The sequence below is a fragment of the Mixophyes fleayi genome, chromosome 8 (assembly GCF_038048845.1).
Source record: "Mixophyes fleayi isolate aMixFle1 chromosome 8, aMixFle1.hap1, whole genome shotgun sequence".
Lineage (NCBI taxonomy): Eukaryota > Metazoa > Chordata > Amphibia > Anura > Limnodynastidae > Mixophyes > Mixophyes fleayi.
Genome location: NC_134409.1, coordinates 4204335 through 4226138, shown reverse-complemented (window position 1 = coordinate 4226138; position 21804 = coordinate 4204335). Strand labels below are relative to the sequence as shown.

Genomic DNA, 21804 nt, shown 5'->3' with positions numbered 1-21804 from the left:
CGCTGTAAAATCGCTCCCAGCGCTCGCTGCTTTCCGCATGAGTTGCTGTACACACCAATGTCGGGATGTCAGATGCAGTTTACGCTGTTTGAACGAACATTAGCCCTCCGGCAAGAGCTGGGACTTTCTTTTTCTTTTCTATTTTTTTTTGCATTTCTATTTTAAATTAATCAACACAAATTCAGCGAGAGAGAAAGAGAAACTTGTGTGTGTGTGGTACGGGCATTGGTGGCTGGCACTCAGGGCAGCTCCTGGGATATACCAGGCAGGACTGGTACTTTGATCACATTTGTTGGCTGACACTTGTGTGACTACATGACATTAGCTCAGATGAACCCATTATGTAAGTACCCAGCCAAGCACTAATCCCCCAGGTCTGTGAGGGTTTATTTATCATGCAGGGAAGCAGAATAATTCTTGTCCGCTGCTTTGCAATAATAATACCTATTTGTTAATGGTAAATAATTATGATGCTCATCTAGACAAATGCAATAGAATGAAACGTTATTGATTGAAATGAAAGATAACGCGATTGGTGTGTGGCCCTAGCACTGCTCTATTCTACGTGTAACTGATCGCCTTTGTGTTATCAATAAATAAATAACTGTGTTTCTATGCCCGACGTTGGTTTCCTCTCATCCTTGTTGCAAAAACAATGAATATTTTGTAGAGTTTAAATTCCCTTAGGAACATGTTATGACAGCCATGTCTGATGCTAATTGGAGGTCTGCTCCATGAGCAGGTTCTGAAGATCTCTGACAATTGCTGTTTCTCGTGTAGCACTTTGCAGGATATTTAACTGGGGGCTTATCTGCTATTGGTTTATCGCCTCAAGACGTTTAAAGCCACAGGAAATGAGATGTTCACAAGTCTGATATCTCCTCTACACAGCGTTATTCTGGCTGTAAATTGTTATTTCTAAACTATTGTTACCGCTAACTAAACCCCCAAAAATGAAACACACATAGGAAACGTCGTGGAAAAAGCTGTTAGTTAAAATCAGTATTTTATTCTCCTATCCTCTCTACAATCTTCATTTCTAGAAACTGGGAGCTACCATGTTGTCACTGTAAGAGGGGGGTGTTGGTGTACTGGATATAGTTATGGTTGTAATGGATGTCATAAACACCCACCCCAAACCCAAACATTGGACCTGTTGCGGAGCTGGATGCATGTTGGGTGTAATTCACGCCCATCTGCTGAGTGGCATGAGTTGTAATGCTTACGTCAGGCTTACGTACACCCAGATGCACACAGACGCAACCAGGTCTAAGAAGAGTTCGTTAACATTTGTTTTAAACACATTCAATATTAGGCTTCATGTAATTCAGCAGATATAATATTGCGTATGATTGACGGTAGCAAATAATCCTATAATATATGCACAATTAAGAATGCACCTATCAGCTTCGGAGGTCAATTCACAATCAGCCAATCAGAAGCAAGTAACTAATGGTGCCGGTTGTGAGGTTAAGGGTACAGGTGCAATTATTTTTTTCCGCGCAGGGAAGATCCCGGCTGTTTTTGCCTGTAGGGTGCCAGACACTGGGCAGCTTTTATATTTACACTGAGATTTAGAGTTGAGCTAGGATGAGATTCTCTCCCAAATAAATCTGTCTGCAAATCTTAAATTTGCTCCCCTGTGGTTCTGCCAAGATGCAAATATTGGACCTTCACACTGGATTTACCCTAACTCTGAGTCCCTTTGTCACCTCTTAGAGCTCTCCTGTCAGTCTTACTGCAGTGTGATAGTCCTCCCACAGTTCAACAGCATGGGGGGTGTGGTCTAGTGTGTGTGATGTCATTGGGGGTGGGGCCAGAAATCAAGGTTGAGGGGATGACCCCTCTTTTGTTGCATGGGATGGGGGCAGAACATCTAGAGGGGGGGTTGTCCAAAAATTGACAAATCCTTTAAGTGAGCCATGATTTGGTTACCTTTGGTGTTCATTCAATATGTGTGGCCAAAGAGCTTGCATTGTTGGTAGCCTCATTTGTGTTCCTGTGTACATTGCTATGTAAGATTAGATAGAGAGCAGTTTAATACACCCCTTTCTGACGTGAATGAGACGCATCAAATATCTTTCCCCCAAAATGTTTAATATTAAGCTCTTGGTTCCATGAGCACTGGAATATGGATTTGGATTTTAATTTTGATTTCTGTAGATATGGGGTTATTCACTGGGGCCATATAGTTTGAAAGAGGGGACTCCCCTCTTTTAAGCCGAGGTTACCCCTGAGTCTGTGGGTGAGAGAATAGGGGAGATATGACACACTCAGTACCCCTGACCCATCCCTTGGCTCCTCAGAATTAGATGTATTGCGGTGTATAGAAAGGGGCAGGGCTTGGTGATCTCATCCTGGTACTGTGATGTCATAAAGCCCCGCTTCTCCCCCCCCCCCCCCCTCCCGAGTGGCTTTTAACGCTTTGCAAGTACTTCTAGGTAGGTTTTTACGTTTTGTCACTTCCTGCAGTGCAGTGGGACTCGTCCTTAGCACTTTAAGGTATATGTTGAGGACAAGTTCCTCGTGTCTTTAGCACTGAAGAGGTTAAAGTATGATTTCCATTGGCCAATTGTAGTAGCCTTGTAGACGTGCGTACATGACTGTGCTTACGCTTTATTTACATGATGGTAGCTGAGAGCTGACTAAATTATATGATAACAGAAATGCTAAATAAATGGAGTATTTTTATGCTTCTATTTTCCAAGTTCCATTCTGTCACAGCAGGTTGAAATAACGTTCATTAGGTCCTTTCGCTTTTATAAGAAGTCTCCTTTCCATCTCTCCAGCATTTCCTGATTTTATTTCCTGTTCCATTCTGTGGTTGTTTCTAAGGGAACTGTCCCGATGGTGATTTTAATGGCTAACTCCACTTTTATTCTCCTTTGTAACTGTAGTATTGACCGGACTAGCAATTCTTCTCCTATAAACCACCCCAACGCCTTTGCTCAACAAGGTAAAAGTACTGACCGTGTCAGTCTCGACAGACGAGCGCTCCCAGACCAATCCCACTCGTTTCTAATTCAGGAGTTTGGGTCTAGAGCTGCTTTGAATGGGATTGTGTATCTCCAAGCAACCCCAGGAAAATGCTTTGAGAGACTTCAGAAGAGGGCCCGAAAGAAAGAAAAGACTTTGGGGCACATTTATCAATATTCACATAAAGTGAAAAATAGTTTTCAATCCTTATCGCAATGATAAGGATTGAACTATTTCTCACATTTATGTACAACCCTGCACAGAAACAGCAGTTCCGAAAAACTGCTGTTTCTGTGATAAAAAAAAATCATACTTACCCCCCTCTTCGGAAAGCGATGTCCCTGGATCTCCTCCTCCTCAGCAGTCTTCTTCTTTTAGCAATTGCGCATGTGCAGTTTCAACAACTGCACATGCGCACAAACATCTCGCTCGATCTCTGCAACTATAGTTGCAGAGAGCGAGCGGTGATTGACAGGGAGGTATCACATGATCCCTCCACACATGCGCTGTCCAGCTCTGCTCTTCGGAGCAGAGCTGACAGCACTGAGATTTCTCATTTATGATAATGTACGCCAGCTTCAGCTGGTACATAATCAAGACAAGTTCCCCATAAAAACTATTTTTCGGAACTTGTTAGATTGCAAGAGGGAGCAGTCACCATACTATTGAATGGTGACTGCTCCCCAAAACGAAGCAGAATGCAAAGCAGCAGATATCCATGATATCTGCTGCGATGCACCTTTAATAAATATGCGGGGGACACATCGGGGCATGGATTCTACGTTAAGTGCACGATGGTGCACCATCACAATTTGTTAAATATACCCCAAAGTAACGCTCCGCTTATGTTATTGGGGATCTTTTGCCTATATCTGTATATCTGTTGGTGCTGGTGAACAGTCTTTTTCAAACCAAAAACAATAGTGGTTTTCACTGGCAAATTTAATCGCCTGACGTTAGTTAGCGCTAGAGTATGGGGCAATGTTAAAATATTGCTTAAAATGGAAATACAAGTATCAATTTTGATGGTCAGTTAGGCCATGGGCCCAAGAAGATCGCCAATCCTGACCAACATCTGCTCAGGAACTGCCCAGAGCTGATTGGGTTGGACGGTGAATGCCGGGATATCATGGACGCATCTGGGTAAGCTAATGGGGCTCTCTCGGATTTGGCTGTTGTGGCCCTCGCGCAAACCAGATGGATATTTCAGACTCGGCCACATATGATGTAGATGTAATGTCCAATATTAAACAGGACCGGCTGATTAGACAGGTGCTGAGGAGGTGGATTCAGGGTATTCTACTGATAGAAGAATTCTTTGTTAGGTTGATTGGAATACTGTAATAACAGTTAGAAAAAAGTGGAACGAACCTTTCAAACTCGTTGTGTAAATTGAAGCACGGGCCAACTTTACAATTTATTTCATAAGATAAAAAGTAACAGTTTATTGAATTGTTACAGCATCAACTGTGCCACAGTGTAACGAACTAAAAAGGCAGCACACACGGTCGTTCGCTTTGGAGATATCCTGGTTGGGCCGATTGAATAGGAAATGGAACGCGGTAGGACATTGTTTGGCCATATGTTATTGGATGAAAGCCGTGGATTTACAATCATCCATCGTACTTCTTGAAATTCTCCTAGGACCGATTGGTAATAAAATAGGGATAGGGAGTGCCCTCCTTTATAATCACCCTTTAAAAATACCCTTATTGATGATGCTCAGATAGATTAGTACAGTACATACTTCCCTTCAGTCTCTTAGGTATAGTCCCATCATATACAGCTGCACGTTTCATTTTAACCTTTATATAGGACAGTCATCTTCTTTGGGTCCGTTCTTTGTGGGCAACACGTCCTGGGGGTAAATGTATCAAGCTGAGAGTTTTCCGGCGGGTTTGAAAAGTGGAGATGTTGCCTATAGCAACCAATCAGATTCTAGCTGTCATTTTGTAGAATGTACTAAATAAATGATAGCTAGAATCTCATTGGTTTTTCAAACCCGCCGGAAAACTCTCAGCTTGATACATTTACCCCCTGGAGTTATTCAGCAATGACCTAAGCGAAGCTAGGGGAGGATTTACACATTGCTGATTACTCTTAAAATATCTGCTGTTAGCAGAACACCGTCTGCAGTCTGCAGTCCTCTGTCCCCGGGTACTGTGACTTTCACAGATATGCCGGCTAATGCACAAATGGTGTTAACATGGTTTGGTGACAGGGATTGTAATGAGAAGACGCCTTGTACTATGAGGAAATGCAGCATCCGTTCACTTAGACCCATCATTCAGTGGCGGATAATGATAGCTGGTTCGGTAATGGAAGGTGCAAGCAGCGAGCTGCGGGCGGGGATATCGGGGCTCGCTAACTTGGAGGGAGAAATATAAGATATGACAACAGTCTTGTTTATTCAGTCAGGCATTAGGTGAGAAGCATTTCTCTCTCCCCTCCTGATGGGTCTGACCTCTCGTTATCCCCGTCTCTGCAGAATATCATTAGTAGCCTTTAGGTTTATTTTTTATTCTTATCTAATTCCCAGATTGGATTTTTTGCCACTTTACTTAAAATAATATTGGACTCGGAATTGTGCTTCTGTCCCAATATAAGTGGCCTAAATTAATCTCCCTGTAATGTCACCTAAGCCGAGCTGACTAAATATTATACCGTCACATGTTTTCTCAAATAATAAATCAGTCAGCAAAATATTTCTTTAGCATTATATATAACATATAGTCATAGTTTATAATTTACCAGTCTCTCTATGAGGCAGGTCCTGAACCGCATACACCAGGCCTGTCCAACCTGCGGCCCTCCAGATGTTGTGAAACTACAAGTCCCAGCATGCCCTTCCAGCTATCAACTGGTTGTCTACTGGCAAAGCATGCTGGGACTTGTAGTTTCACAACATCTGGAGGGCCGCAGGTTGGACAAGCCTGGCATACACCATTTTTTATTTGCTTGACATATCTGGAAGACCAAGACCCGGTTACCCGTTCCAGTGTACATGCGCGGATGAACCAGAGACTGGCAAAGCGGTGAGAGTCCTCTTATCGCTGTCAGTTAGTATCGCCAGGGAGCTGAGCATCCTGAAATTCAAATGGTAAATAGCGGTGAGAGAAGATGTTGTGTCACTGCTATAGGCAGAGGTAGAATATCTTGCATATTGGCGGGTTTTGTTACATAGACGGTGGCTCAGTGGTTAGCAATTCTGCCTTACTGCACTGGGGTCATAATTTCAATTCCCGACCATGGCCTTATCTGTGAGGAGTTTGTATGTTCTCCCCGTGTTTGCATAGGTTTCCTCTGGGTGCTCCGGTTTCCTCCCACAATCCAAAAACATACTGGTAGATTAATTGGCTCCTAACAAATTGACCCTAGTATGTGTGTCCGTCCATGTGTGTATATTAGGGAATTTAGATTGTAATCCCCAATGGGGTAGGGACTGATGTGAATGAGTTCTCTGTACAGCGCTGCGGAATTAGTGGCGCTATATAAATAAATGATGATGATGATGATAGACCCCTGAACTTGTTACAATGTTTCCTAAAGGCAGCAGCTGTACTATTATACAGACCAATCAGCCATGTAACCATAGAAGATAGCCACCAGGCTATGTGGATTTGTTTAATGTGAGTATGTCTTATATCATCAAACTGCAGATCATTTGCGTGTTTACCTACAACCTTGTTAGCTCTACTCCTAGTCTCGTCTATTACTCTTCTCATCGAGGGGTTAACGCCGAGACGCATTAAATGTGCAGATTTTTCCTTCCGTTTCTACTGTTAATGAGTTAAAGCGATTTCTTCCTCTGTTTAAAGACTTTGCAGTCTATCCCTCGCTGTATGTGGGAGATAATTTCTACAGCCTCCCATTGGGATGGATCTGGGTCAGGACAATGAATGGGTTTACTGGACCCCGGACTTTGTACAGTAGTTATAATAGAACCTACACTGCTCTCTCATTGATAAGCTTCCAGGAGCTTTGCGAAAAGCCCATTCAAATCCCCCCTCTATGCGCAGTGAGAGGAGCTTTGAAACTTAGAAGCAGCGAGTTGATGAAAAGAAATTTGGGTCATTTAGGAGCACAGATTTTGGTCATTCAGTATCATTATGAGCTGCGGAGTCAAAAAGATTTTTCTTGAAAGAGCTGTTTCTTCTGGCGAGGGGGGAGGGAGGGTTTGGTGTGTTCTGGAGAAGTGGGAAAGCTTTTTCACAGGCAATCAGAAAAGTCTTAAGAAAGGAACATTGTACCGCAAGCTTCTTCTTTCAGAGGATGTCTTGATTTTGGGATCTCAACACAGAAAAGATGAAGTATATTTGCACCTTGGCTAAACCATGTTGTACTGCGCGGGAGGAAGTAAAAGGTGCTGACAGATTTAGAGTTAGCAGGGGGCGTGTCCTAGCTAAACTTTAAATTACAATGTAAAAGTAAATCTGTCCAGTATTTGTTTGCTATATGCAAGCTCAGCCAGTATCCCCCCTGCAGTGAAAAAAATTATATAAATGCATTTGCGCCGCTTGCAACATAGTTTGTCTGGAAGCAAAGTTGCTTCTTATTTTTGGTTTGCTCCGAATGCTAGATGAGGCCCGCAGAGACCTTTCCATTCAAAATTAGAAACATTCGAGTAAATCCTGTCTTACACTTGTGCTGGTGCAAATTGGCCACATAATTTATTGATTAATATAGATTAATCAATGAGCAAAGCAAATGGCCTCACATGTTTCTATATACAAATTATATTTAAAGGGTCTTTAAAATGGTGTAAAAATATAAGAATAAGATCATGGGAACAGAGTTATCAGCGTTAATATTTGTTTCATACAAGTTACCGACATCAAGAATGGCGCGGCACCGTCTCTGCTGACTTAGGTTGTTGTCGTGATATTACCTCTGTCCTGTTCGCTCTTCCATTGTTTTCTCTGGGACGAGCAATTTGCTGAGGAGTCAGATTTCCATGGCGATGACAATCGCGTTCGCGTTCTCTTTGGTCATCGGTCATAGTTTGTCGTCGGGCTTTATCCCGCTCCGCCCTTCGTCTTTTTGCTGCTTCTTCCTGCGCAGTTACTCCCACCGCAGACATTTGCCTTTTAGGTGGCATCGCAGTTACACTTTGTTGCAAAAATTAATTAGTATATTCCTATTAATTTAGCACTAAGTGTAAATAAAATGAATGGATAGAAAATCAAGTCAATTTGGAATAGCAAAAGTCATTATAAATGGTGATTGGCATACAGAAAACCTAAATAAACCAAACAAAATAAGGCCAAAAAATGAGGAAAATCTACTCAGTAGGAATAGTCAACTACACAAAAGTGTGATTTGCAAATAGTTAACCAAATTTGTTTGTGTGCTTTGTGTGTGTATTTATAAAGGTGAGGAGCAGTGTTAGCCTTTGATACATAGATAGATAGCAGCATATAGTTGCATTAAAAGTATTGCAGTTATCTGTTGTGTTATAGCTCTTTACTGCCACCTAGTGTTTCACTACAAACATATAAAGGTGAGGAGCAGCATTACCCTTTTATTTATATATATATATATTTTTTTTATATATATATATATATATATATATATATATATATATATATATATATATATATATATATATATATATATATGCACAAGATCAATATAATAAGGCGCTACCAACCACACTGTAACCACCAATTTGTATAATTGGTATAAAGATGTACCAGATGATCAGTCCCGTAATACAAAACACATATAACTCAATTGAAGAGCGGCAGCCGCAGATGACTTGTGTCCAGATGGTTAATCTGGAAAAATTGAGGTAACTGTTGATAGAGAAAACAAGTAGGGCGCCCAATGTGTAATATCAGATAGAAATGGGGATGATATAATAAACTGCGTACCGTAAGGATTTCAGAATCAGGTGGTATGGTAGGAGTTCCTCTTCAGAGGTAATACCTCCCCCTCGTCCACAGGATGATGACAATGTGGATATAAAAGCACATATAGTGTAGTATAGTTGTGTTTATGTAACACCAATTATGATGAATCCTCCACCACTATCAATAGTGGAAGCCCAATAACCAAAATGGCTTAATGTTAGATATACACCTCCAAATAAAAACAAAAAATCTGCGTACCAGAAATCCTGTAATATAGGTAGCGTATATGTGCTCAAGATCAACAGTCCATCATGGTATAGTCGATCAGACAGATATCATAGGCAGACAGACAAAGACAAGATTGCCATGTCAGAGTAAAAAATAACACTTTAATAAAAAAGCAATATGAACTCACATGAGGTACAGAAATGAAGCCAGTAGAGTAACAGTAGAATCAAATAGCTCAACGCGTTTCGTCCCAACACCGTGGGACTTCCTCAGGAGCAGATACACCATATATATATATATATATATATATATAATGTACATGACGCCATTTAACTTATCCTTACCTAACTTAAATATTTCTCTCTCGCCACTAACTGACCCAGTGTGTGTGAAGTCCCAGGAGGCCTGCCTTTAATCGCCACGATGGATGTGTTATTATATCTTTGTGATGTTCCAGAGAAAAGATATGCCAGCTATATAATTCACTACTAACATTGTATATGAGAAGGCAACAAATGTAATCGTTAAACTGAATGAAGGCAGGTAGGCAACAGAGAATGCTTTCAAAGGTTTGACATTGAAAATTGTCAGTTTTTGTGGGTCAGTCTGCTGCTAGGGGCTGTACTCATTCTAGCCTCCCCCCAGACAACAGATTACAGGAATAGTACATGAGTTTTCTATTTCTATTTTAACTTCTGTTTTAAGAAAAAAAAAGGTTTACATTTGTAGTTCTTTATGTCAATATGTTATCCTTTTATACAATAAGTATTGTAGAAAATATGTAGAAGTTAATACAGGAACGCAGAACCTCTTTGCCGTTCCTCAGTTATGCCACAACCCTCAACATTTTTAAAAAGACCCCGTGTGGATAGAAGTCCTCCCCCGGAGGAAACATGTGCAAATGTAATACCCAGCAATCACCGGTATAATATTACTTCATGCACTTATTCAGAAAACTACATCTCCCAGAGTACCTCTGGGAAGTTCATTGCAAATTGCTTCAACCAGTGGACAAACTGCAAATTAGAGCCCCAGACAGCACTAGAAGCATGCGGAGACAGTTTTGCTGTGTGCCTACTGCCTGGGATTTGCCCACAAGGAGTAATTGAGTGTGTTTGCTGGACTATTGCCTTGAGGGATGTTTGCAGATAGCGTTCCAGCTTTAAAAGCCAGCCCATAAGGAAGCATTTTTGGAGAAAAGGGTAATACCCAGCTCTGACACTGCCCATCACATGTCAACAGGACTCGTATGAAGACAGAGAAGTTTATGGTTTATCTTACCCTGCTATGTTCAAGTTATTAAAGTGAAATAACTGAGATATCAGGCTGTGTTATTAAAACCTCTGACTAGCACTGTACGATTGCTATTGAGAGTTTATGGTGCTGTCTGAAGGGAGAGTTTATTCCAGCCAAATCTGCTGTATTTAAAGTTTATGTGCAGAGTGCTAGGGACATAGAGAGAAATCATTTGTCACAAGAGTTTGTCTATATTGCTTTAGAGGTTTGATCCTATTGTGAAACTGCCTGAAATGGATGCTGTGGAGAGAATTGCAAGTTGTTTAAATCTACAGTTGCTGGGAGAGATCTGCTTATTTCATTATATGGATTACTAAGTGAAGATTGTGTTCCTTACACTGGAAATTGTGTGTAATGCAGAATTACTGTTTCTTACACCGTGCTAAGGAGTCTTGTATGTGTCAAATCGATTACTCATCCTTTACAAGTTACTAAGCTTCATTTGTCCACCTGAAACTTTTCTTTAACCTGCAGATTAAAATTTACCCCCGTGAGTTCTGGCTATTGTAAAATGACTCTAGTCTACAGTCATTTCTTCTAAAGCACCCTTGTTACATCTTTACTGATTTTTGTGTGATAAGTGTAACTTGTATCATTGCACTGAGTCTGTGATATGTCTAGATAAACTGCTGCATCAGCACTTAGTGTAATTGTCTAATTAACATGTTAGCAACCTCTTGTTTTTCAAAAGTATTTATTCAGTAAAACCCATTTCACTGAAGCACAAGTGCCTAAATTCCCAGTGGGAGATATTCATTCAGTGACCTATGTGTTGTAGAGATTTATGCTTGCATATTGTGGAGATTGTTGAACCAAGATTCCTAAATTGCTATTTATTTTGTGACTCGTTAAATAACTTTGCATATTGAAAGTCTTCTGGTATTCCTACACTACTGCTGCTTATCTGCCACAGTGGTAAAACCTTATGATGCAAGTAAAGAGAATAAACTCGCGACTTTAGCAATGCGTCCCTTGTTTTCTTCTCACACTAATGGGGGGACCTTTGCCCCCACCCCTTCCCTATAACACATTTGTCCCCTCCCTCACCTATGACACCCCCCACCTGTCTCACTTAGTCTCACCGGACTTTAATTCCATCTTACTTGGAAGACAATGCTCTGCAGTACATTGGTCACCTGGCAGCGAATCAGACTTCAACAGATTAGAAATGATGCTGTTTGATGTGAATCTCTGATCCAGGAAATCCCTCTTACCTGGCTCATGGAGTAACTCCACTTGTATGAGCGGAACAGTGCAGTTCTTCATAGAGGGTGGGGTGTAAATGTCCGTTCTCTTTAGAAAAGATGCAGATGGTTGTTGGAGGTATTTCTTAACGTGGTATGGGAGAGCATGTATGTCTTGTTTTGGGCTTGAACATACATGTTCTTTCAGGGGAGACACAAAAATGGTGGAGCCGGCATAAGACTTGCTACACAAAGGACCTTGGCACAAGTGAGTTAGCTGTGCTCAGTCCAGGGTGTATCTAACCAGACATTGGCTACTTCGCGTTGCAGTTTCACGGTGATACTATTGTTACATACTTTAAAACAACGCTAAAACGTGATGTCCGCTTAATACATTTGTTTATTTATTTGTATTTCTTGACAAGATCACTACTCAGCAGTTGTTCTGACATGGTGATATCACTGTTCGCTAATTAGTACTAGCGCAGACCGCAGTTGTTACACAGCACAGCGTGTCCTCAGTCAGGTTTGCAGTAGGAAATGCGTAAACCTCCACTGCATTAGGAAGGTAAAATTGGTGATGCGATTATGCTTTACAACAGACACTTTTGCCGGTCAATTGACATGAATTATAACTTGTAATATAACCGATTTCCAGTAATATCATATACTTCAGCAGAACGTTTTCTCATTATGTTCTGCCTGTGAGTAAATCTTCCGTAAGTGTAACTGGGTGTGATATTTTGTAGTAACTAAATACACTTGATACACTGGTTCAGGAGAGTCCTAATTCTCAGCAGACCTCTCCCTCCCATGACAGAAATAAGAACTAAAGAAAAAATATTACCTGTCTGGATGTATCTGAAAGGTGAAACTTACCCAATATTGTATTATAATGTTTGTATGTTATCCAAGCAATCTGCATTTTTGTAACTTAAATCCAGCAGGGATCTCCGTAAATGTTTCCTGGAGAAACTGCCCCGTCAGGGGGCACATAGTTGTCTCATTATGGGGCTGATTGGTCTTCGGACATAAGCCCCGTTATGCATCATATCTTGTGTGAAATAGCTCATCGAGTGCTCAGAAACGGACTTGCGCCAGTGAACACAACTGAATGCAATTAATGTCCGCAACTTTCCATTGCCTACGACTCGAAGGGTGTAACGGGGGCAGGAAGGGGCAGACTTATGTAAGGCATACTAAGGTCCCGATTCAACCTCTGGGCATCTTGTGGTTACGTGTTTTTTAGCTGTATAATTTGCACCAGCTACAGGTCAGGTGTAAGTGCCGACTGATAGTGATGACTACACGTATGCATGCCAGAACATGTGTGTGCAAGTAAGAGAAATGATAAAAATAAATTTTATATACAGTACACATTAAGAACATTCTGTTTTATGTCCTTCATGTAAAAATATATTTTACATATATGTTAATGATTATAGTATTAAGAGTTTATTTATAAAAAAAAAATTGCATGGGTTCTGATTGGACTTTCTATAACACATGTGCATATCCTACACTGCGTTCTGTCTGTCTACTATTAAAGTAATTTTATTGTTTCCCAGTAAGCATTGTCTAAGCGATTTCATGTGTTTCCAAAGCACAAACAATTTATTTTAGCAGATGCAAAATATAGCAGTTCAATACATAAATATAATACAGTACAGCCGATACCAAAGATACATACATACCGCTGCACTCGCCTGCGCACTCTGCTGGATCCAGCTAGAACATTACTTCACTCCAGAATACTGTGGTCAGAGAATGACTGCAGCTGGTCCCAGGGAGCTTGTATATATACACTCAGTGTTACAGAGAAAACAATACAGATGACATGGCTTCTATAGGTCAAGGTTCAGTGTAAACAGGTCATAGGCCAGTTCAAACAACCCCCTCTAAGGGTGAGGGTCAACATTCCAGATGATTCTCCTGCCCAGAAACCAGTTTAAGCTACTCTATTCACAATACATAGTCAGTAACATTTTAAACATTTATTCCCTAACATCGCTAACTAGAGTATGCAATGTGTGATCCCTTCGGAAAACTGCGGATGAAATAGTGGATTAAAAGGATACTAAACATGACATAGTTCCTGCAATCTGAACCTTAAGTATCACTAAAGTGTACAGCATATAACCTTAATACATATATATTTATAAACTAAATACCATCTGCTCATAAATCACTGTGGAATGGAACCATTATAATATGAAATATATAAATAACTACATGTGAGACTGCGAGTGTGTGCATGCTTATTTTACCGCGTGATCGTGCCGTGTTATGTGGCGTACTGATCACAATCGCTTTGTAAAACAATATAAACCAATATACTTTCGTTCATCCAATTATACGACTTTGACACTACATAGGGCAAGTAACATATAATCAGAGAGTACTTACACCCAGATACAAATGGAAACACTCTTGAGATCCACTTGTACTTGATTATGGGGGACATGCGTGCAAGTTACTTGCGTTGTCTTATAAACGTACGTTGCATTCATATTGCATTCGAAGATTAATCAGGCCCAGGTGTCTACGGTACTGAGCAGTCAGTATCTCTCTATACATGAGATGCGCCTCATTATAGAAAGCTGTTTCCTGTCTGCAGCAAGTGTGAGGGGTAAGGGAGGAGTGAGACAAGTATCCCCCCCAAACACCATGAATCCTGGGCCACTGGCATGCTGATATTTGGGAGCTGTGGGGTTTACTTAAAATAACCTATTTGTTTGGACTTTGTAATACAAAAATAGATGTGACAAGTGGTTCTGCATAGTAAAAGTTTATGGGTTAATTCAGTCATCTAATGTAAGAAATAGTCTCTGCCAGACAGGAAAATGGATATTTGTAGAGTTCCGGTGCAGGAAGTGTTAGAACTGGAGTCAATGAAACACAAATCTGACAATATTCATAAGCAAGAAATGTGTTTCTGCAAATGGGAAATGTGAAACCATATGGTAAAAATTATGTTGAGGTTTTTTTTTATGATACATTTTGGTAAATTATTGAAATGATTAAATCTAGAAGACGACAGACATATGGAGCATATTACACTTTGCAAACCAAATGAGTTTATTTGTAATTATTCTTCCGATCTGACCGATAAAGATCGTTATTAGGAGCTGGATGCCCTGATTGCGCAGCGGCTTATAATTTACATACAGAAAATATCATTATAGAGCTACAAAGTCAATACTCTGATGAGAACTAATGACCTACAGTGATGTAAACAGAGGAAAGTGGATATAAAACTCCGGTCTCCCTGATGAAGTGGCAGATACATGGGGAACGATGTAACCTTGTGGATTAAATGAAGGTCTGCATTATAGCTGACAATAGGGGGGGTTTCATGAATTCATTATTCACCCCCCTCGAATACCAATGTCCATTGCAAATAATTTATTTTATATACAGATGTGTAAGGGAACAGACGGCAACTCCTGTTTCTGTGCGTTCCGGGATAGCGCGGGGCACTCTGGAGGGTCGTCGACCACTCTGTCACCTATTGCACGAATCGATAGCCTGATAACAGAGCATAACAAATGCAGATACAATGTCAAACATTTGTTCTGTCAACGTATGGAAACATTTACATCTATATTTGTGAAAGTTATTAGTAATTGGCATGTGGACAGCAGTCGGGGTTGTCTGCACTTTAGATCATATTTGTTTTCTAGCTCCCACATAATCTTCTCAACCGAGGAGTCGCCGCGCCAAGGACGGGGTTGTTTGGAAGATCTACTGTAATGTCCTTTCCGTTCAGCTGCTGGACCCAGAGCGTTTAACCGCAGTGATTCTTGCGCCTCCTGGAGTAGTAGGGTGGCTCTGTGTCCAGCATGACGCCAATGAAAGACCTTGGACTACACGCAGCTACTTCGAATAGGCAGGTAAACACCAGAGCTTGCTGCAGCAAAGAGCCGCCAGCCTTCTCCGGAACCAGAAGAGAAAGGACAAATCACTGAAATAAATGGTGAAGGACACAGGCTCAGATTGTTCAACAGAATCCCCTCAGCGCTACCGGTGCTTCCTCCTCTTTGTTTCCAATCTCCTCTGGAGGATCAGCAGAGTAATACTGCCAGGCCTTCGACAGCGTTTATGCTCCTGACGCTGCTGGCCTACTGTACTCGGGACTGAAGAGCGTCAGTCTGACAGCGCCTGTTCCATACGGCCTTTCTGTTCTCTTCCTTCATCATCATTATCTATTTGTATAGTGACACAAATTCAGCAGCGCTGTACAGAGATCTCATTCACATCAGTCCCTTAGGAGCTTACAGTCTAAATTACATACACACACACACCCCGAGAGAGACTAAGGTCAATTTAATAGCAGCCAATTAACCTATTAGTATGTTTTAATTGTGTGGGAGGAAACCCACGCGAACACGGGGAGTACTTACAAACTCCACACAGATAAGGCCATGGTTGGGAATCAAACTCATGACCCCAGTGCTGTTAAACAGAACTGCTAACCACTGAGCCACCGTGCTGCCCTTGTGGCTGTTAGGGGGGTGATTTCTGTATCCTTACACAAACACACTGAAGCGACTGGACATCACATTTTAGCCTTCAGATTAATTCTGGTCCGTCCGTCCGTCCGTACATTCAGAATGGGAACTGGCACTATGTAGATGGTCATACACAGAACAGTTACTGTGTTACACTGGACCAGCTATAGTTATGAAGTGTATATTTTCTAATCCAATGTCTGGTAAGAAAGTTATATTGTTGCATTTCTGCATATAATAAGCAGTAAAATTTACAGGTTCGACACATTTGCTAATGTGTGTTGTTAGTGGTTACACATCTCGGGATTCTACATGTGACTATTTACATATATAAGATATCATTGTACCCCCGGGTCTGTTAGACCTGTTATTCTAGTAGGATGTACTCGGGAGCATGGGCCCTGTTAATGCAGCCACCACCAGAAGAGCTAAGGCTCGATCGCTAGTCTTTGAAAAACACTTAGCGGTTTAAGCCAAAAAATTATGATATAAAACGTATAGTTATCTTGGGGACATGTGTCAGGATCCCGCTCGGGTAGAATCACTGGGCCGTATCTCTTATTAAAAACGAGCAAATGAGTGGAAGTTGAAAGTGATGTGAAAATAGCATTTCCAAGGCGCGGAATGAATTGTTGTCTTATCCACTGAGCTGTCACCATAAAGGTAAATAGTTTTTTTTTTCTCCTGCTATTTTCAAGAGAATTGCAACTTTGAAGATAGGTAATAAGTATGGAAAGTATCCAAAGTTAGAAGCACAAGAATGGCTCATCTATAATTAAGTATTGTGAGATTCCCTTTGATTCTATGAATTTATAATTGGTGTCTGTATCTGTTCACTTACAGGGAGCTGAATTGTGTATATTTCTTCTGAGCCAGCTCGCTGCAGAGGAATCGGCGGTCTCTTGTAGAGCGTTTCCTAAACTCTCCTTCATAGATAAAGTATCAATTGGAGTAATACAATCGCTCTCCAGTCATATAGACTGGGTAACACAGACTTAGTGAGATACAATGTTTCCTGTTGGTAATTGGTAGGAGAAGAAGAGTCGCTGGTCTGATCATCGTAAATACAGACCCACTTCTCAAATGATATTACTCCTGCAAGAAAAGCTTTCCTTATTTACAGAAAAATGTATTTGCAGAGAGGATACGGTCTTATTTGAGCAGTTCAGGGTACTGTAAAAACATTCAAAGTAACAAATGAAAAACAGAATCCGGTAAATAGACATAGTGAAGTAACAACATTACAGGCTGCTCTAAGGCCGCATACACATAGCGGTAGTGTTTCTGTCAAGAATCACAAGCGCAAAACACTTGTGAAAATGCACAGAAACGCATTTGTCTGCTGCATGCTCTACTCTAGGATGAAATGCGCTGGCCTTGTTTGCATGCGTTTGTGAATGCGTCCATATTGCAAGCAGTCCATCCATTTCAATAGTCCATCCATTTCAACTGTGTAAATCCCTTTATTGGCTCCCCATCCGTTTCAGAATTCAGTTCAAGCTCCTTACCCTCACTTACAAAGCCCTTACCAACACTTCTCCCCCTTACATGTCTGACCTTGTCTGGAGGTACATACCTACCCGGCCACTCCGCTCCGGCTCTGACCTCCACCTCAATGCACCTCTCATTACCTCCTCACATGCTCACCTCCAAGACTTCTGTCATGCTGCCCCTAAACTTTGGAACTTCATAACCCGCTTCACTCGACTCTCCCCCAACCTTCAGTCCTTCAAACTCGCACTCAAAACTCATCTTTTCAAGCTCGCCTATCTTACCACCTGCTAACCATTCTATCCATCAGCTCCTCTTCCTCATCTGCCATCTCCATTTTTCTCCCATCTCCATTTTGGTCCTACTGTCTCTCACCGACGCTCCCTCTAGAATGTAAGCTGCTACAGGCAGGGTCCTCTCTACCTGTTGTCCCACGTCTGTCTACTGTCCCTCGTAGTTCCTGTCACGTCTTTTGTTGCACTCTGTGTGAGTCCCCATAGCATCACTCACACTCATCTGTGCTACTTATATGTATTACCTCATCTATTTGTTACTTGCTTCTGTATCTGGTGCTACGGAATCTGTGGTGCCTTATAAATAAATATTAATAATAATTTCAATAGGGGGTATAACTTGTCCTTTACAACTTCATTGATATTAATGAGCTATTTCAATTTATAGTACATTGATGTGAATGGAAGAAAACACAGAACAACATTAGACAAACCAGCGTTAAACTTGTGTTAGCCCCTAAAGCATACTGGGAAAATCCCTGGTGGGCTTCTCAGCTTGAGGGCCCTGACCCTACCCTACATCACAGGTCCTCCAGACCTTCTCCTCCTTGCTCCACTTCAAATTTAGATAGCTCAGTCTAACCATCCCCACTGCATGTGGAATACACAGGTATGAAGAGGGGAAAGGACACGTGTGGAGGGCGGACATTAGTAAGTGGGCCATGACCTGTCTGACAACATGCTAGTGTGTTGTCCCCTGTTTCCTCCAGTGGCAGTATAAGTAAATATTACAAGGATTGTTGTGAGTGCAGAAGAAGAAACGGTTAATTTTGCGGCTGTGATCGGTGATGGATGCCCTTGACATGACATCCCGTTCTTACTGCTCAGTGATTCCTGCAGAATGTACTTCTCACGTCCAGTAATTATGTATAATGACATTCCTTCTCCTACACAGATCTAAGATGTAACGTTTCAGCGGTTTATTTCTTGCATTCATTGGAAAACAAGCTACTCGGTGCACACAGGGCTGTACTTGTTTGGAGAGCTACAACAGCATAATAAAATGTGTTGCATAGTGAACCACATTTGCACAACTCAAATCATATATATAATGTATCTGTGTGTGTCCAGAACACTCAATGCCAACACTCTCTGATTGAAATCCATTATATTTAAGCAGACCCCGTCACACGGAGCATTTAAAGGGCTCATTACAAGCTGTGAGCTGTAAAATTGCTGTACTTTTCCAGCTGAGATAAGTGCCATGTAAGTACACCTAATGCCACTGCCCTTACTGTCCCACTGAGATGGGTTTGATGTCTGGTCACACCTTTTATAGGAGGGGTGGGGTCGCTGGTACCCTCCCAAGCTCAGTGAGACAAGATTACAGGCTTCGAATGCCCCTTGTCAGTTAACTGCATCAATGACAATATTCTTTTTCTGCTTGTGTTTTTAACATTATACCAGTTGTTAAAATAATTTAGGTTGTACAAATGATCTTTATATTTAATTTAAATTTGATGGTACGTATCCCTTAATGAGCGGTTTGCTTTAATATACGTTTAAGTGACTGACACTAATCCACAAGGATTCTATCAGAAATGTTCACAGGGCTCCCGTCCCTCCCTCTGTTCTGTGAAGTGAGAGCTACTGATTTTGTTGGGGGCTCCTGCAGTGAGCTCTCCCATTGGCTGCTGGCTTGGTCCACCCGCTGAAGAAGTTCAACCCTACACAGCGTAGGTCACTTACAGAAGTGCTAAGCATGCAGCACGGGAAACTTAGAATGTAAGGATTGCAGTTGTGCAAATCCACCTATTTGTTCCACTTCGTACGTTCATAGATGTGTGTCCACATCCCCGTTTTGGAAACTGCCCTGGAAAAATTCCAACTGCATTTATTTTGCAAGATTTCGAGCCTGGGTTGAAATGCACATTGTATAAATGCCACTTGTATGTCCATCACGTAGTGTTAGTCGCAATTGCACCCCGTACTTTAACAGGAAAAGAAGCATTTCTACGCATATGTTCAGACAGGCGCATCTGAAGTCGCATACATCTTTACAACACTAGCATGTGCGCCAGGTATACGTCAGGACTAACAAGTGTGTATCCTTAAATGGGAAAGTGGGAGGGGTCAATCCACAATCAACCAATAAGAGGCAGTTATCTAGAGCAGCTGATTACCACTATCCTTACGTCTTGTTGCAGCAGCCCTTACCCATGCACGCTCACCTCTTCCATCCGCCTCTCCAAGCATAAAGAGTCATAAGGGTAACTTGCGACAAAACGTGCATATGGATGTATTTGTGGGCGTCTTTGGGTGCTCATGCACTTTATGGAAATGTGTATCTTAGGCGTGACATCAGGCATATATCCAAACCTACATGATCCTCCTAGTGAGTGTGTGTAAAGTAGACAGAGGACTTGCCCCCAGGCGCAGTGCGGAAACGAGACTTCCACTTTTTGGAGTAGGATATTTGAAAGGCGATTGAAGTGAAGGAAAAGTCAGCTCTTTAGTAGTGTCCCTTGCTGTGCGGAGGGGCCTATGGCCACTTTCACTCAACAAAAGGACATGAAGATCTGGAGATCTTCTGCTCTCCTCCTATATTTTAATGGAGCTAATTTTTGCCTCTCACTCTAAGCATTATAATACAAAGCTTCACTCGCACAAAACTGTCCCTGTGGCTCCTGTCACTCACAATTAATTTACGCCATAAATCAGGCTATACTGAGCAGTATCTTGGGAGAAAAAAATGTAATGTAAAGAAAGAATAATAATCAGGTGATAGAAGGTTGGACTTAGATCTTGCGTTTACACTTGAGCACTGCGCCATCTCTCATCTCAACGCCCAATTGGGCTCCTCCTGAGGGTGCGGGGTTGGCACGCCCCTTAATGTGCCCTGGGTGCCCCACTGCGTTCTCTTGGAACAGCTCATCTCCTGTTATGTTTTATAAATAATGTAGAACGTGAAATTAACCCAATACTTGGGTTTTAAAGAAAGAGATGTTTCTTATTAACATTGACCAGATGTTTAATCTTTGTACCATTCATTTTATAAAAAGACCGTTTTCCATCTCAATCTTCATTATAAATGTTAAATAGGAACATTCTAGTTACATCAGTGCTGTGGTCTATGGGGGATATTTTGCAGCAGACATTGGGGTCATGTTCCTGTCGCTCACAATTATCTCTGAGATCTAGAACCACGTTGTTTCATCTCCTGCAGAGCCCGAGTTGTATTTCGACTATTTCCTCTTGTTTTTCCAGGATGGCTGATTGTAAAATGTTTATGTTCTAGGTGCTGCTGATCTTTTCCGTCGATTCAAGGAGGTTTAGGACGTTAACTGGTCACCCAGCTTGTCTGATTATCAAGGTCAGCTCTCAATGGCAACTGTGTACCTGCCCAGTGAGGTAATATGAGATTCCAAATGTATCACTTTGTGTCTGAACAATATACTTCCAACGATTAAGTCAGTTTCATTTATTATCGTTTATGTATATAAGTCGATTGGAGGTTTGGAGCTGATGGAAATTGTGTTTTTGGGAGAAATGATTGCAGATGAGTTTCTTTAAGACAGAAGTAGGCATCTAGTAGGCGACAGAACTACGTATCTCAGCGGATCTTATCAGGCCCTGCAGGGCATGCTGCTACTTGTAGTTATTACATAACAACAAACCACTGGTTGCATACATCTGTAAGTGCTCTGATGCCAGAATGATGAACTTCTGAATGGTGCAGATTAATAGCTTCTTCGGTTCCCGGAGAGTCATCTTGTACCTCTGTTTGTAGCCTATCTAGAGCTAAACATGTCTAAAAGCTGAACAGACCTGGATTGAGGTGGTTTTGGCATTATGACATATTATATGGTTGTTGCTGAGTGTTCGAGGCTCAAATATCCTGAAAGAAATGTTGGTACTCTCTCTTGTCTCATGATCGCTAAGCACCAATATGGATGGTAAGGTTTTTCAGACGAGAAGTGTGTAAGAGCAACCGATTGACTTGTGTAGCACAATTTGCATTGAACTATGTTAT

General features: G+C 41.4%; 1 protein-coding gene across 2 annotated transcripts in view; it reads left to right on the top strand.

Annotated features, from left to right (window-relative positions):
- Positions 1-21804, top strand: part of PTPRF (protein tyrosine phosphatase receptor type F) — a 513733-nt gene that overhangs the window by 170602 nt on the left and 321327 nt on the right. For both annotated transcript variants that reach the window (XM_075181665.1, XM_075181664.1), the window contains one exon: positions 21070-21182. The gene's annotated coding sequence lies outside the window, so the exon portion shown is untranslated. The remainder of the gene's footprint in view (positions 1-21069; positions 21183-21804) is intronic.